Genomic DNA, 15,391 nt, shown 5'->3' on the forward strand with positions numbered 1-15,391 from the left:
GGGATGGCATAATACTATAAAAACATCAATTCCTTTCTAATATTATATAACTATAATTCAGTTTTATATAATACCAGTAGTGTTATTGTTTTATATTTAAAATCTCAAAGCTTACATAAAAGGAAAAATGCCTGAGAGGGGCCAGGAAAAGAAATACCAGAATGTATGACAAAACCACTGTAACAAAATCACTATGAATCTGGAGAGGAAAACAATAAAATGAGATGTGTTCAAAGAGACTGAAGCAGAGCAAGACAGAAGAGACCACATGCAAGAGAGACACCAATACCACACAAAGGGTGAACACAGCAAATACTGAATTAAACTAGTAACCCAATCGTTCATTGTTACCATGCCTCTACCAGCTGTTCATTTAGGTTGTGGGCTTTAGAATAAATTGCTGCTTGTCATCAGCACTATTTGAAGTACTAATTAGCATATTACAACTGTCCTTTAGTTGTTTTTTCATTAAATCATTAGAGACTTGGCTACAAATAGGATAACCACAGAAATCCTGGGGAGAACTTATTCTGTAGACATAGCACTGGGCATGACTTCCTCAAGTATTCAAGTAACCTAAAAAACCCAGGGCAAAACTAGGTTCACGATTGGAGACTCCATTCTTTCTTGGATAAGCAATGGCTGTTAGATTTTTCTTTTCATTGTCAGACTTTTTGACAGTGACTTCATTGATATGTATATTTTAGATTTTGCCCATATACAAAATTCAGTCCTATATAGCCTCCTTCTTTCTAACTCCTCTACCCCTCCCTGCTCCCTGCCTGACTTTCTCTCCTCTCTCTCTCCTTCCCACCCCCCCCCGCCCCCCACACACACACCTACAAAGTTTCAGGAAACAAACCTTTTCTAAGTTTTTATTGTTTTTATTTTTGAGAGACAGAGCTTGAGCAGAGGAGAGGCAGAAAGAGAGGGAAACACAGAATCTGAAGCAGGCTCCAGGCTCCAAGCTGTCAGCACAGAGCCCGATGTGGGGCTTGAACCCATGAACCATGAAGTCATGACTTGAGGTGAAGTCGGATGCTCAATGGACTGAACCACCCAGGTGCCCCAGGAAACAAACTTTTTAAAAGTAATCTCTACACCTGATGTGGGGCTTAAACTCAAGACCCCAAGATCAAGAGTTGCATGCTCTACTGACTGGGCCAGCCAGGTGCCCCAGAAACCATTCTTATACTTTCTAAAAAGATACACTCTGATAATTTGTTTTAGTCCTTTTTTTCCCAATGTTTGTTTTTGAGAGATCTTGAGCAGGGGAGGAGCAGAGAGGATCCGAAGTGGGCTCTGTGCTGACAACAGCGAGCCAGATGTGGGGCTCTGTGCTGACAACAGCGAGCCAGATGTGGGGCTCTGTGCTGACAACAGCGAGCCAGATGTGGGGCTCTGTGCTGACAACAGCGAGCCAGATGTGGGGCTTGAACTAACAAACTGTGAGATCATAACCTGAGCTGAAGTCAGACGCTCAACATCCAGGTACCCCTGTTTTAGTCTTTTTAAAAAGTGCACCTGGGGCGCCTGGGTGGCTTAGTTAAGTGTCCAACTTCAGCTCAGGTCATGATCTTGTGGTTCATGGGTTTGAGCCCCACATTGGCCTCTGTGCTGACAGCTCAGAGCCTGGAGCCTGCTTTGGATTCTGTGTCTCCCTCTCTCTCTGCCCCTCCCCAGCTCGCACTCTCTCTCTCTCTCTCAAAAACAAATAAAACATTGAAAAAGTTTTTTAAATGCTCCTTAAAATCCACTACATTGATAATATCATCCACAGTTTGAATAACACTAAGGTTTTAGTCTTATATGCTCCAAAGATTTAACTGCAAAAGTAAAATTTTATCTAATGACAATTTGGATATATTTATTACACTTGCTGTATGAATTATGAAAACTACTTTTTGGGGTCACCTGGCTGGCTCAGTCAGAAGAGCATGGGACTCTTGATCTCAGGGTCATGAGTTCAAGCCCCATGCTGGTTAAAGAGATTAATTAAATAAGTAAATAAACTTAGAAAAAAAACAAACAAACTATGTTTTAATTCCTAATTTTTTGGTTTAAAAATGTATCATACTTATTAGAAGATAATACTGAACTTTGGAAACTTTGGAGGGTATATGTTGAGGCAGATTGTTTCCTAATTCTGTTCATGTAATTATTGGCGTGATCAAATTGGCAATAACTAATACACTTACCTACACTTGTTTTTACATATCCAAAAGGAAAATTACAATTTTTAAAAGTTTTATTTATTTAAGGAATCTCTACACCCAAACGTGGGGCTCAAACTCACAACTCTGAGATCAAGAGTAGGGTGTTGTTTTTTTTTTAACATTTATTTATTGTTGAAAGACAGAGGGAGACAGAGTGTGAGCAGGGGAGGGGCAGAAAGAGAGGGAGACACAGATTCTGAAACAAGTTCCAGGCTCTGGGCTGTCAGCACAGAGCCTGATGTGGGGCTCGAACTTACGAACTGTGAGATCATGACCTGAGCTGAAGTCAGACGCTTAACCGACAGAGCCACCCAGGTGCCCCTTGAGTCACATGCTCTTCTGACTGAACCAGCGAGGCACCCCACAGAATTAAAATTTTTGATTGTATCCAGAAATGACCTTAGATATTTTTATTAATTTGCTTGAATTAACTTAGCCTGGTTATTGTCACGTTATTAAAATATAAGCAAATATAATATTTAATCTTAGGAATACATATCATTTTTGGGGGAAGACACAAGCTTTCTCACAGCAATTTTTTTAAGTAAACCTTTACTCCCAATAAGGGGCTTGAACTCATGACCCCAAGATCAAGAATTGCATGCTCTACCATTTGAGCTATCCAATGCCTCATCTCACACCAGTTTTTTTTAATTTTTTTTTTTTTCAACGTTTATTTATTTTTGGGACAGAGAGAAACAGAGCATGAATGGGGGAGGGGCAGAGAGAGAGGGAGACACAGAATCAGAAACAGGCTCCAGGCTCTGAGCCATCAGCCCAGAGCCTGACGCGGGGCTCGAACTCACGGACCGCGAGATTGTGACCTGGCTGAAGTCAGACGCTTAACCGACTGCGCCACCCAGGCGCCCCACACCAGTTTTTTTTAAAAAGGACTTTTCTATCCAAGAATCATGTCATTCATGACTTTTCTAAGAGAAGGTAACCAAAAATTCAGAAATCTAAAAAAAAATACTGAAAATGTTTAATTTTTTTAATGTAAGCTTCTATTTGAAGTATATCATACTTACAGAAAAATTTCACAGTTCATTAATGAATGTATAGCTCAATGAGTGTATAGCCAAGTGAACCCATCTCTGTAATCACCACCCAGGTAAAACATACAATATTACCAGTACATTATATCAGTATCTCAGAAGCCTGCCACATGCCTCTTCTTAATCTTCCAACCCTTTATAACACATCATTTTGGATAATTAATAAATAGGATAAATTAGGTTAGATTATTGTTCAGCAAACATTCATTACCTTCACATTCAGGATAAGACTACTCATCCTGCCCCACTGATGCGGGGGCTTGGTCATCTGACTTTCTCTGGCCAATAGAATGTGGACAGAGGTAGCAGTGTGCCAATTCTGAGCCCACACTTTAAGAGACACAGTATGTTTCTGACCTCTGACACAAGGAGAGTATATACCCCAGGTAGCCACTGGGCCTACATCTTGAGCCCCAGAACGAGACACTAGAACAGAGCTGAATTGGTCAGCAGCCTGAACTGGAGCTGTCCCAGGAGACCTTCTACACTACACTTGCTCAGGAGAAAAATGAATTCTTTTTGTTAAATGCCATTGAGATTTGGTTGGCTACACAGCAAAGGCTGACTAATATAATCATCATCTAGTAAAACTCAATAAAGCCTATGTGAATGAACACAAGTTATTACTCTGTGAATCCATTTAATGCTTTGTTCTCTTCAAACTTATGTTTATTATTAACTGTAGGATAATATTTAACTCTGACAAATTAAGACACTTCCTGGTCAGTGACTACTTGATACTTCCTTGATCTATTTCAAGAAACTGCTATTTTTAAGGCAAGAAAACAGCCACTACCAATCTTTTCATTTATTTAACAAGCATTTTTTTTTCAGAAGACTGTTGTATATCACTGATTTAAATAGGACACCCCACACCAAAGCTTTGCTGTTTTTAAATATTACATAATAGTTAATTCTATAATATATAGTATCAAGTTTGAATATTTCATTCATAACCTTTAGAGAAGTTATAATCTATTCTCATTTTTATATTTTCATAAGATATCAACATCACAGAATGTTCAACTCATGAAACTGAAGGATAGCTGGTGAAAATAAAAATAAGTATTGTGAAAATGCACTTTTTAGAAAAATGAGATAAAATGTATATACAAATTCTTTATAAATACTGAAAAAAATTGGATCACTAATGAAATAGTGACTTAAATTTAAATACTATGTTCCCATGGAGAATTGGGCAAAGCCCTTCCTTCCTATGACAAAGTTCTGAAACGTCTTAACTCTCAAGAATAAAGACCTGCTAGAGCTCAAGTTCATTCAGCTCAGTTCCATTCCACCAACACTGAAACAAGTGCATGCTTTTTATGCCCCAGTTGGTTCTGGATGTCCAAAGACAGGTAAGATCTCAGTGAGCTCACAGACATGTAAATAAAACAACTAATACAATTTGAAGTATGATGACATAGAGATCGGCACAAAATACTTCGGTGGGCATTAAATCCAATCTGAGGGTTAAATCATATTTATGATAATATCTCAATAAGAACCAACCAACCAATCACCAAGAATGATGAACTTTAACTTGTAGCCCATTAGGGATTTATAAAAATATAATTTTGCAGATTTTAAATACCACTTATTTTTTGGTGTATTTTCTGAACTATTAGGCTATGGAGAATGGATCTTTTTGAATTGTGACACTGAATTCTTTACGCAGATCATCTTTTTATAAAATATATATTTATGGTTTCCTGTCTTAAAATTTAATTCAATCTTATTCTACTTTCTCAAAACATCTTTAAATTGCACATTTGATATTTTTAAAAAGTTTATTTATTTATTTGGGAGAGAAAAAGAGCTAGCGTGAGTGGGCGGGGGAGAGAGGGAGAGAAACAGAAAGAGAGAGAGAGAGAGAGAGAGAGAGAGAGAGGAAGAGAGAGAGAGAGAGAGAGAGAGAGAGGAAGAGAGAGAGAGAGAGAGAGAGAGAGAGAGAGAGAGAGAGAGAGAATCCTAAGCAGGCTCTGCACTGTCAGTGTGGAGCCTGAAGAGGCAGGGCTTGAATTCACGAATCACGAGATCATGACCTGAGTTAAAATCAAGAGACAGATGCTTAACTGACTGAGCCACCCATGCACCCCTTCCTTTGATTTTTAACATTAAATAATATCCATAAATTCAAGTGTAATCATTTATTTATAAAATGCAAGGAAAATATTCAACTGCTTTTCTCATTATATTCCTAAACTATAGCAGGAAGACTAGTGTAGACTAGGAAAATTTTAGAAGTTATATGTTTTATATAAGTTTCTATGAATTTTTTAACATTCAGATTTCATCAAAACTGAATATAAAAATAAATTCTATAATTCACTTCTCATATTAACCTGTTTAAAATATAGGTAATTTCAAAAAAGATTTAGCATTGGTTTTATTTTTAAAGATTGTTTTTTTTTGCTCAAATATATTTATAAACTTTTCTAGCATGTAACAAATTCAAAATTACATATGAATGTGTTCTTTTAAGTCTATTTGTTTACATCACTTGTTCATGGGATTTACAGTATTTTTGTAAGCCTCTTTTTAGTTTACAAAATTCTTTCAGTTTTGTATTGTTTTATTTAGTACTTTCCCTGAGCAGGAGGTATTATTATCAAAGCTATTTTATTGATGAGTAAATTGAGTCTCAGTGAGATTAAGTGACTTACACAGGTCGCAGGCCTGGACAGCTAGGCCTGGAACCTATTTCCTTCCCACACTACTTACTTCATGTTAAATAAGTTTTAACATAATTCTGCACGCCCAGAATGGCCTTCACTCATTTGCTTTCTTTTAATTTCTATAATGTGGTTAAACTATATTTGACCCATTTAAGTCTGAAAAAAATAATTGACTCTTCTCTGTCCCTTTTTAAATTACTGCAATTGAGCTGAAGATCACCGGATATGGCAAATTACATGGAAGCTTTTTTTTTTTTTTTAAAGATTTTATTTTTAAGTAATCTCTACACCCAATGTGGGCTCCAACTTAAAACCCTAAGATCAAGAGTTTTGTGCTCTACTGACCGAGGCAGCCAGGCACCCCTGGAAAATTGTTTTGAAGATATTTGACAGTTCAGTTAGTGTCTGAGGTGCAGATCTTTGGTCACAGTTGTGCTTTTGTTTCAGTTTTAATTATAATGCCACTAGAACAATTCAGGAAAAACTACCTGGGAGTTTAAATAAAGGAAACTATAGTTAAAGAAATTTCTAGGACACTGATAAAAAATTGTGAACTGGTTAAAAAAATGTTTCAAGTAACTACTGATAAATGACATTTCAGCTTTTAGTCTTTTATATTGAAAATATTTCTGGGGCGCCTGGGTGGCGCAGTCGGTTAAGCGTCCGACTTCAGCCAGGTCACGATCTCGCGGTCCGTCAGTTCGAGCCCCGCGTCAGGCTCTGGGCTGATGGCTCAGAGCCTGGAGCCTGTTTCCGATTCTGTGTTTCCCTCTCTCTCTGCCCCTCCCCCGTTCATGCTCTGTCTCTCTCTGTCCCGAAAATAAATAAACGTTGAAAAAAAAAAAAAAAAAAAAAAAAGAAAATATTTCTGAACTATATTAGGCTACTTTCATTCAGGAAATGATGTTTATTTTATTATTTTTTTAAATTTGAGACAGAGACAGAGAGCAAGCAAGCAGGGGAGAGGGGCGAGGGAAAGAGAGAGAGAGAGAGGGAGAGAAAGAGAGAGAGAGAGAGAGAGAGAGAGAGAGAGAGAGAGAGAATTCCAATTCCAAGCAGGCTCCATGCTCAGCACAGAGCCCAACACTGGGCTTGATCCTATAACCTAGGATCATGACCTGAGCTGAAATCAAGAGTCAGACACTCAACCAACTGAGCCACTCAGGCGTCCCAGGAATGATGTTTAAAACTTCGTTCAATTTTTTAACAAAATCACTTATGATTTTACAGTGATTACATTAAGCAAGAGTTTTTCATGATAAAGTATGGGAGATGCAGATGTTGATGGTGTATGAGGATGGGCTTAGATATATGCTAAGGAAAAAAATCTTAAGACGTTCTCTTTCAGGATCCGCTTTTTTTCTGTAATTTATTTCCCTATAAATCCCAGATGATTACCATTAGTACAAACATACTAACTTACTTTCTTTTAGAAGTAAGAGTGTTGCAAATATCTCACTTAGTGATTCAATAAGCACTTGAGCACCTACTTATTCCTTTTTGTGAGATAGGGATAATGATAGAACTTTTCTGTATTAATTGGGGCTTTTGGTTGAAAGCAAGAGAAACAAACTCTGGCTAACTCATCCAGAAGAATGTATTGCACAAGTATCACGTAGCTCACACAATCACTCGTGATGATGGAGAAATGGTGTGTAAAATGTGCAGGGCCATCCATTTAGGATGTCACTGTTGGCACTGACACGACCAGACCTAGGTTGCCACAATTATCCACACCACTGTGAATTATCTCTATCTCTGTATCTTTGCATCACTTTGTCCAGATGTCAAGTTTCAGGTGAGAGCATCCAATTGAGTTAACCCTAGGTCCCATACCACCACTATGGTATGCCTTAGTTGCCAGATAATGGGGAGAAGGACTTTGGCCAAAACTCCGTTTCCAAAGTATGAGGTGGGTCCTGCTCCAGGATGGCAATTCAGAAGCTAGGCAGGCAAAAAAAGCAAATCCTCATGGTACTACCCCACAGAGCTGTGAGAATTCAGTGGGATAATCTATGTAAAGTACTTAGTATAGTGCTAGCACACAGCAAGCATTCAATACATTCCAGCATTGTTATTATTATGTTAACGAGGCAGGCATTATGCTAATCTCCAGGAATAAAAAAAATAGTAGGGCGAAATTTCTAATTAAAAAGCTCAGTATTTTGGAGACTTGTTAGAGGGAAACAAATATGAAAACATAATGATAATACCACTTAATAAGGCTACAATATAGGTATGAAGTGGGTGCTCTGGAAAATAGAGAAAAGAAATACAAATTCTGCCAGAGTCAGGACAGAGGAAATAACAGACTGAGTTTTGATGACAGGAGCATTATGAAAGGGTCTGGCATGCTTGAATTCCTATGACTAGGGTAAGTTCAGGATTGTGAAGGGTTCTATGTATCATATAAATGAGTTTTAACTGATCTGAAAGTCATCAGATTTTGGTAGAGGAGACGACATAATCCGATTCAAGGGGAGGGGTAACTAAGAGTGATGAGGGAATGGACTAGAATGAGCAGAGGCAATATCAAGAGTTCAGATAAAAGAAGAGGATGGCCTGTTCCAAAGCAAGATGGAGAGAAAGACATCAACTTAGAAATAAAATTATCATGACATAGAATGAACTGAATTTCAGTGACTCCAAAACTAGGAGTAAGAAAGGGAAGGAGTACTGAGTGACTTAGTAACCACATTTGAGACCAGTGGCTGTTAAAATCGTAATTATAATACGGTGTACTGGCAGGGGAATCTCTTGAAGCAGTTGGGAGGGGAAAGAGAAGGAGTATGTGAGGGGTGTCTGGCCTGACTTAATTTAGGAATTGGCAACACAGATGTAGTTGAAGCTGATAAAGTGGATATTAATCAGAGAGGGTATAGAGACCCTTTAAATACGTATGATATTGATTCCTATAAAAATGAAAAAAAAAAAAAAACCCAAATAACAACAACAAAAAAACATAGGCACCTGGGTGGCTCAGTCGGTTAAGCGTCTGACTTTGGCTCAGGTCATGATCTCACTGTTAGTGAGTTCAAGCCCCATGTCAGGCTCTGTGCTGAGAGCTCGGAGCCTGGAGCCTGCTTCGGATTCTGTGTTTCCCTCTCTCTCTGCCCCTCTCCTCCCCTCCCCTGTTCTCTCTTTCTCTCCTTCAAAAATAATAAACGTAAAAAAAAAGTGAAAAAAACCACAAAATTTTGCAAATGGTTTCATAGAGGTTCTTGAAGCCCCCATCTTTGAAGGGGGATCTATGGATCTCAGTTCAGGAATCCCTGGAGTAGTAGCACAAGGAGACTCAGGGAAGAGTCTTATAAATATTCAATGGGTGAGAGCAAAGTTGAAAAGCTTACAAATATGAAATAAATTGTTAAGATTAGTTTGGGTAGCAAATATGACACACTTATATCCACCATTCTAAAGACAGTAAATGCAGTTTCCTAGAACTTTCAACTCTCTTGCTGTCTGTCCCATTTATTCAATCATATCATCATCATCATCATCATCATCATCACCATCATAGGCACTGTTTAATGGGTAAGAACCATGTGAACACCAACCTACTTGACACTATGGAATCAAAGGCAAACAAGGAGCTTGTTGTCTGCCTACTCTTCCCCCAAAGAGCTTACAGTTCAGTTGGGGATACTTATAAGCAAAGTATCACTAGTAAAATAAGTGTTGGAAGAGATATGTGCAATGCGTTCTGAGATGAAAATGACCACCAAATTGCACTGAAGCTTTGGATAAGGGGGTTAGGGAAAACGTCTTCTTCTTTTTAAGTTTATTTATTTAAATAATCTCTAGACCCAATGTGGGGCTTGAACTCATGACCCTGAGATCAGGAGCTGCATGTTCTTCTGACTGAGTCAGCCAGGCACCCCAGAAAAAGTTAGAGGGGACAAATACTTTTTGTTCTAAATGATTCATTGGATTTATCCTGGCAACACTCCAATGTCATAAGTAGTGTAACTGTCTTTTCTGAGCACACTATCACTTCAAAATGGCTTGAATGTAAAGTACAAGAAATGGAGAAAGGCAGTGGGCAGAAAGGAGATTGGACAGGTAAGCAGGGCTAAGACAGTGGTCCAAAATGCAAGCGGTTCAAAAGACAAGCAGGTAACCGTGTGAAGAAGCCTGGTTTAGGACAGCTTTATGGGGTCTAGGATAGTGATGAACTGAGGAACAATGAAGAGGCATTAAAATTCAATTAAGAGAAAAGGCAAGAAAAATCCCCACTGTGGTAGCTAAACAAAAACATAAGAAGGATCACAGAAGACATCTTAAGTAATGTGGATTTATACTAAGGGTAGTAGAGTGTGACTATAGGAGTTTAGAAAGAGGAGTACATAGACTTTTATAAAATAGAAACCTGGTGGCATTGTAGAGACTGGATTAGATGGGGACAGGATCACAGCATGGTTAAAATGGTTAGGTGGCTAAAGCAATATGCAAGATCTGAAATGATGGTGACCTGAAAGGAGATAATGGTAGTAGCTACAAGGAAGAAGTGAATACATTTGAGAGATATGGAGCTTGAGGCAAAGGGACTCCGTGATGGATTGGAAGTGGGGAAAAAGGAGAGAGAGAGAGAGAGAGAGAGAGAGAGAAAACACACAAGTCATTACTCACAATAAACTGTATCAGCTTCTATTGGTGTGCCAAAGCCTTATAATCTTAAATCCAAAATGAAGTCAAAGCAGTGAACTGAAATTACTCTCTCCTTCTTGTTCTTGTTTCTCTCTCTTTTCTCCAATTGTTTTGAAATCTAGTTTTATATATTTAAGACCTACTTCTTGGCAATCTGGAATTGAATTTCTGAGGTTGCTGTAAATTACTTCCTTTCTTGGTTTCTCTTCCTCTTTCTTACTTCCCTATTTTATTCCTAATATTTTCTTGTTTCAGTCGTATGCTAAAATATCTCATCATAATTTAGTTTTTCCACCAAAAGAACTGTAGAAAAATTTAGTATTTGAAACTTGTCTCTTATCAAAATCGTGTCGATTTCCTTAAGTTTCCTAGTTGCTACACAGAAACGTTGAGGAAAAAAATGTAATTCTCATATGTAAGTACTCTTTTTTCATTGGAGATATTTAGCATTACAGTCAATTACCATTTCATTTTCTTAAGCTTCTTTCGTTGTGAAGACGGTGTATGTTTTCATAATTCCGTTTTGCATAGGAACTTCATATTTAATATTCAAATGTGATTCATAAGTATGTTACTTATAAAAACAGTATAATTTAAACGACAAAGAATATCGTGTTCTAATAAATACATGTGACGGCAGTGGCGGGGGCCGGAGAAACGCAAAATTTCCATCTCAGACCCTCTGCTACCCAAAGGAGAACAGCAAGGTTGCTCCTTCCGTAGCGCAGCCCAGCCCAAGCAACTCAGACTGGAGCCTAGTTTGCAGCAGTGATCTTCCCTTCGCAACAACGTTGTGTTGTTCCCGCCTTCCCTTTAGCGAAACGCGGCGTCCTAGCCCCCAGCCCTGAACGACTTTCTCCGTGAACTGATTCTTGCCGTTGCCAGAGTGCGCAGTCACCGCATCCAGACCGGAGAGAACTTGCTTTGGCCCCGCGGCGAAGAAGGCGGGGATCGCAGCGGAACCAACCGGGATAGAAAGCTCGGTCCGCCGCAGCCCCTTCCGGCGCCCTAGGACGCCCACCTCAGCCCTGGAGGCTTTGCGCTGCCCTCGGGGGGCGAGCGGAGGGGCGGGGCGGCCGCGGGCGCCCAGCGCCCCCTCTCGGAGCGCGCGTTCGTGCGCTCGCGCGCCCGGTCGGCCCGCCCCGGCCCGCAGCGCCCCCGCCCCCTCGGGCGCTCCGTAGCCGTGACGTGCGCGCGCTGGGGCCGGGGACTCGGTGGGGCGCCGGCCGGCGGGCGGAGACGGACCCGGGATCTGTCCGAGCAGGAAGCGAGCCGGAGCCCGGTCGCCGCCGCCGCCCTGTCGCCGCCACCGCGACTCTGAGCTCGTTCACGTCGTCGGCCTTTTCGCTCAACTTCATCACCTCCCACCCCGCCCTTCACCTCACCGGCCACAGGTAGCCTCGCCGCCGCGCACCTGCCTTCGCGTCCGCACCGGTGAGTGACCCTGAGCCCCTGCTTCGGGGCGTCAGCGTCAGGGCCTCGCTTCCCCTGGCGGGCCCTGCTTCGGGGCCTCCTCGGGCAGCCCGGGGAACGACGGCTGGTTTCACCTCCCAAGGACGCGTGTGGGTGAAGCAGGTGATGGGTGGGCCCGGGCGGCGGCGACTCACAGTAGTGCCAGGGCTGGTTCTCATTTCCACAGGACAATGAGAGTCTCCTTTCATGGGTTTATCGTCACCAAGATACCTTTGTGTATCTTCTCTAGCTCCCAGGTAGAAGCAGGGCACTCAGGTGTCCCATTCTGACTTGGACACTCCGTGATAATTTTCTTTTAAGTCAACAAGCTTAAAATCCAGTGTAGGAATGGAGCCGTTTGTTCTGAGATACGAGGATCAGGTGCCAGCCAATATTAAATTAATAGTTTAACCAGGTAGGAGACCAGGTTGGGACTGTCTAAAGCTGTGGTTTTAGTTTTTAAGTTGTCCAGTATTTTGAGTATGTTAATTTATATGCGTACTACTGAACAAGAGTTTTTTATATTTGTTAATGTTCAAAAGCCCCTTAAAACCATTAAAATGCTCAAAATCTGGGATTTTAAGTAGGAAATAATTTGGTAGGGTTGTTACTAGAACACCCGTGTCAGAAATACTGTTTCTATACAATTTAAGAAAACAAGTGACACTTTTTCTGGTATAAAGTTGCGGTGGAGGAATGCTTGTATCCTAATCTACAGATATTAGTGAACGACTAGGAACACTATTTCAACTTCACAGATTGCTGTACATGCTAAATAAAAATTTCATTTGGTGTTATGCTCTGGTGGTGTAGATCCAAGGTGTCTAAATATAGTCAGGGTTTGAGAGTTTTAAAAATTCTTAAGATTCAGTTGACACTGTTCACACCGTAAAATGTGAATCTTGAACTTGGGCTGGTAATGGTCACGGTACAAAGGTTGGCAGCAAAACGGCATATCTGTACAAATTAACTAAACTTCATGGGTATCTTGGGCTGTGGTTTTACAATTGGAAATTGTTTAGTGAAAAAATTACATTGGTGTTTTTTATCATTAATTTTAGAAACATTACAAATTGGGCTGTAGCCAGAGCTTGAAACAATGCAACCGTTCAAAATAACTCATTGACTTTTAAATATCCAGCTCGTTTTGAGTATTTTAAGTTGTGCAGAATTAGATGCACAGTGGTAAACAGAAGTCATTTTGGTCTTAAGCAGATTTGCCCATTGTGTTTGTATGTTCTGTGTGACATACTATTTATTGTTCTCCCAGTTTGAGTTACATTTTTGTTTTCCAAAACTAAGTTTTAAAAAGGGAGTAACAGAAATGATGAATGACTTTAAGAAAAGATGATCATGATTAAAAACTCTAAATATATACTGTATAAAACTATAATATACATATATTATTCATTAGTGCCCAGAAATGTGAGCAAGAAAAATGTAATGAACTATAGCAGTATTTAATGTAAATTAATGCAGGGTATTAAAAACAGATCATAAATCATAACCCATGGGGCTCATTTGAAGTGGATTTTTTTTCCCCTCTGTTTATGTTTATATGATCAAGTTTTAAAATAACAGTGGGCAGGAAATCTGAGAGTGGCTGAAGGCTCTTTTCTCATCCTGTTGTGACTTTGCCTGGAGACTGTGGTGTATCATGTAGCCCATTGTTTAGATAACTGGGCTGTCTCTGGATTCTAAAGTACTGTTCCTTTTTCATAGAGTTTTAAGATTTTTGAGCATGTGAGGTTTGAATAAGTTTAAGTACCGCAAACATAAAAAAAAATTAACCAATTTTCACCGTTGATCATTGAAGCTTTACTTTGGTATGTAAAATGTCAGTTTTAAAAAGATTTCTAACCTCTGAATATTTCATTTCTGTATATTAAAACATTTTCATCTGAAAAAGGTATTACAGCTTTAATAAATCTCATACAGTTTGTGATCCCCTTAATGAGGCACTTTATAATAATTTGTGAACTGGCCGTTTAGTTGTATAAGATAGTCACCCATTTATTAAGCATCTGTCATAATCAGAACCGAGGGATTTGATTTACAAAATAATTTTCAAGGTTGGTGGTCTTGGCCTCTTACACATGAGGAAATTTAAGCTTAGAGGATTAAATATTTGTGCAAGGTCTTACAGCTTCAGAGGAACAAAGTCTGCATTCACACCTAAGTCTTCTGACCATGAAACCCCTGTCCTTTCCATCGGACCTGGTTGCCTTGATCTCAGTTCATTTGGTAGACCGTTCAAATAAACCTGCAGAACTGGTATTGTGTTAAAGAATGTAACTTGAAGAAAGCACACAGGAGTGCGAATGGGATAGGTCATGAATGTGGTTCTGGAACTAATGTTGAATTCTGTTTTGTCATTTTTAAGTTGACAACTTTGAACAGTAATGTGTTGCTTTATCATTTCCTTTTTTTTTTTTTTTTTTTTTTTTTAAAGAGAGAGTATGTGCGTGAGTGGGAGAAGAGGGGCAGAGGGAGAGAGAGAGAGAATCTTAAACAGGCCCAGTGTGGAGCCTGACATGCAGCTCGATCCCACGATCGTGGGATCATGACCTGAGCCGAAATCAAGAGTCACTCAACCAGTGGAGCCACCCAGGCACCCCACTTTATCATTTCTGATGTAAATTCTAGAGTATTATACATACTGTGCACTTTTTATTTTGATGGGTTCATAGGAATTAGAATTAATAACACTGGTTTTCATTGTCTATAAAATGAATAGTATAGTGTTCCTGTTTAGGATAAAACTTTATATTTTCTTCAAATGAGAAAGATCATTGCCCATAAATACAGTAGCTATCTTTCAGATATTAACTGTGTAATCCTGGTGTTGGGGGCTTGTTTTCAAATTATTATTAAATTGTCACCTGTACTATTAGGACGATTTTTTTATGGCCTGTGTTTATTTCAGGAATGTCCTTTCAACTATAATAGATATAAAGGACAAAAATGAGCACGCAAAGTCCAGCTTTTGTAGCAAAGTAGGAGTCCTTTCAACAGAAGAATGTAGTTGTATTTGGGTAAATGAGAAAGAAGAAAAATGGTAGGACAGCTGAATTGAGTGTGTTTACAGATATTTCATTATTTGGTTTGAACTATTAGGAATTTTGCATCTCAAGGATACTAATATTCAACAGTAAATACAAAACCATCATCCAAGGGCTTAATATAAATTATTAATGGATGATTTGTAACACATCTCCGTGTGTGTGTGTGTGTGTGTGTGTGTGTAGATAATCAAGAACTAACATTAAATAAGCTTAAATTCGATTTTTGAGGCATTATATAGTATTCAGAGGACCCAGGAAGTTTACCATTTAAAACAGTT

At 39.3% G+C, this 15,391-nt stretch overlaps 1 protein-coding gene across 15 annotated transcripts in view; it reads left to right on the forward strand.

Moving 5' to 3' along the window:
- Nucleotides 1-11,781: 11,781 nt before the first annotated feature.
- The window catches only part of MYO6 (myosin VI), a 143,615-nt gene continuing 140,005 nt past the window's right edge, over nucleotides 11,782-15,391 (forward strand). For 7 of the 15 annotated variants that reach the window (XM_045498818.1, XM_045498819.1, XM_045498824.1 and 4 more), the window contains exon 1: nucleotides 11,785-12,030. The gene's annotated coding sequence lies outside the window, so the exon portion shown is untranslated. Of the gene's footprint in view, nucleotides 12,031-15,391 lie in introns of all 15 variants that reach the window. The other 8 variants (XM_045498817.1, XM_045498822.1, XM_045498825.1 and 5 more) reach the window with 5 other exon arrangements.

Source organism: Leopardus geoffroyi, chromosome B2, assembly GCF_018350155.1.
Source record: "Leopardus geoffroyi isolate Oge1 chromosome B2, O.geoffroyi_Oge1_pat1.0, whole genome shotgun sequence".
NCBI classification, from domain to species: Eukaryota; Metazoa; Chordata; class Mammalia; order Carnivora; family Felidae; genus Leopardus; species Leopardus geoffroyi.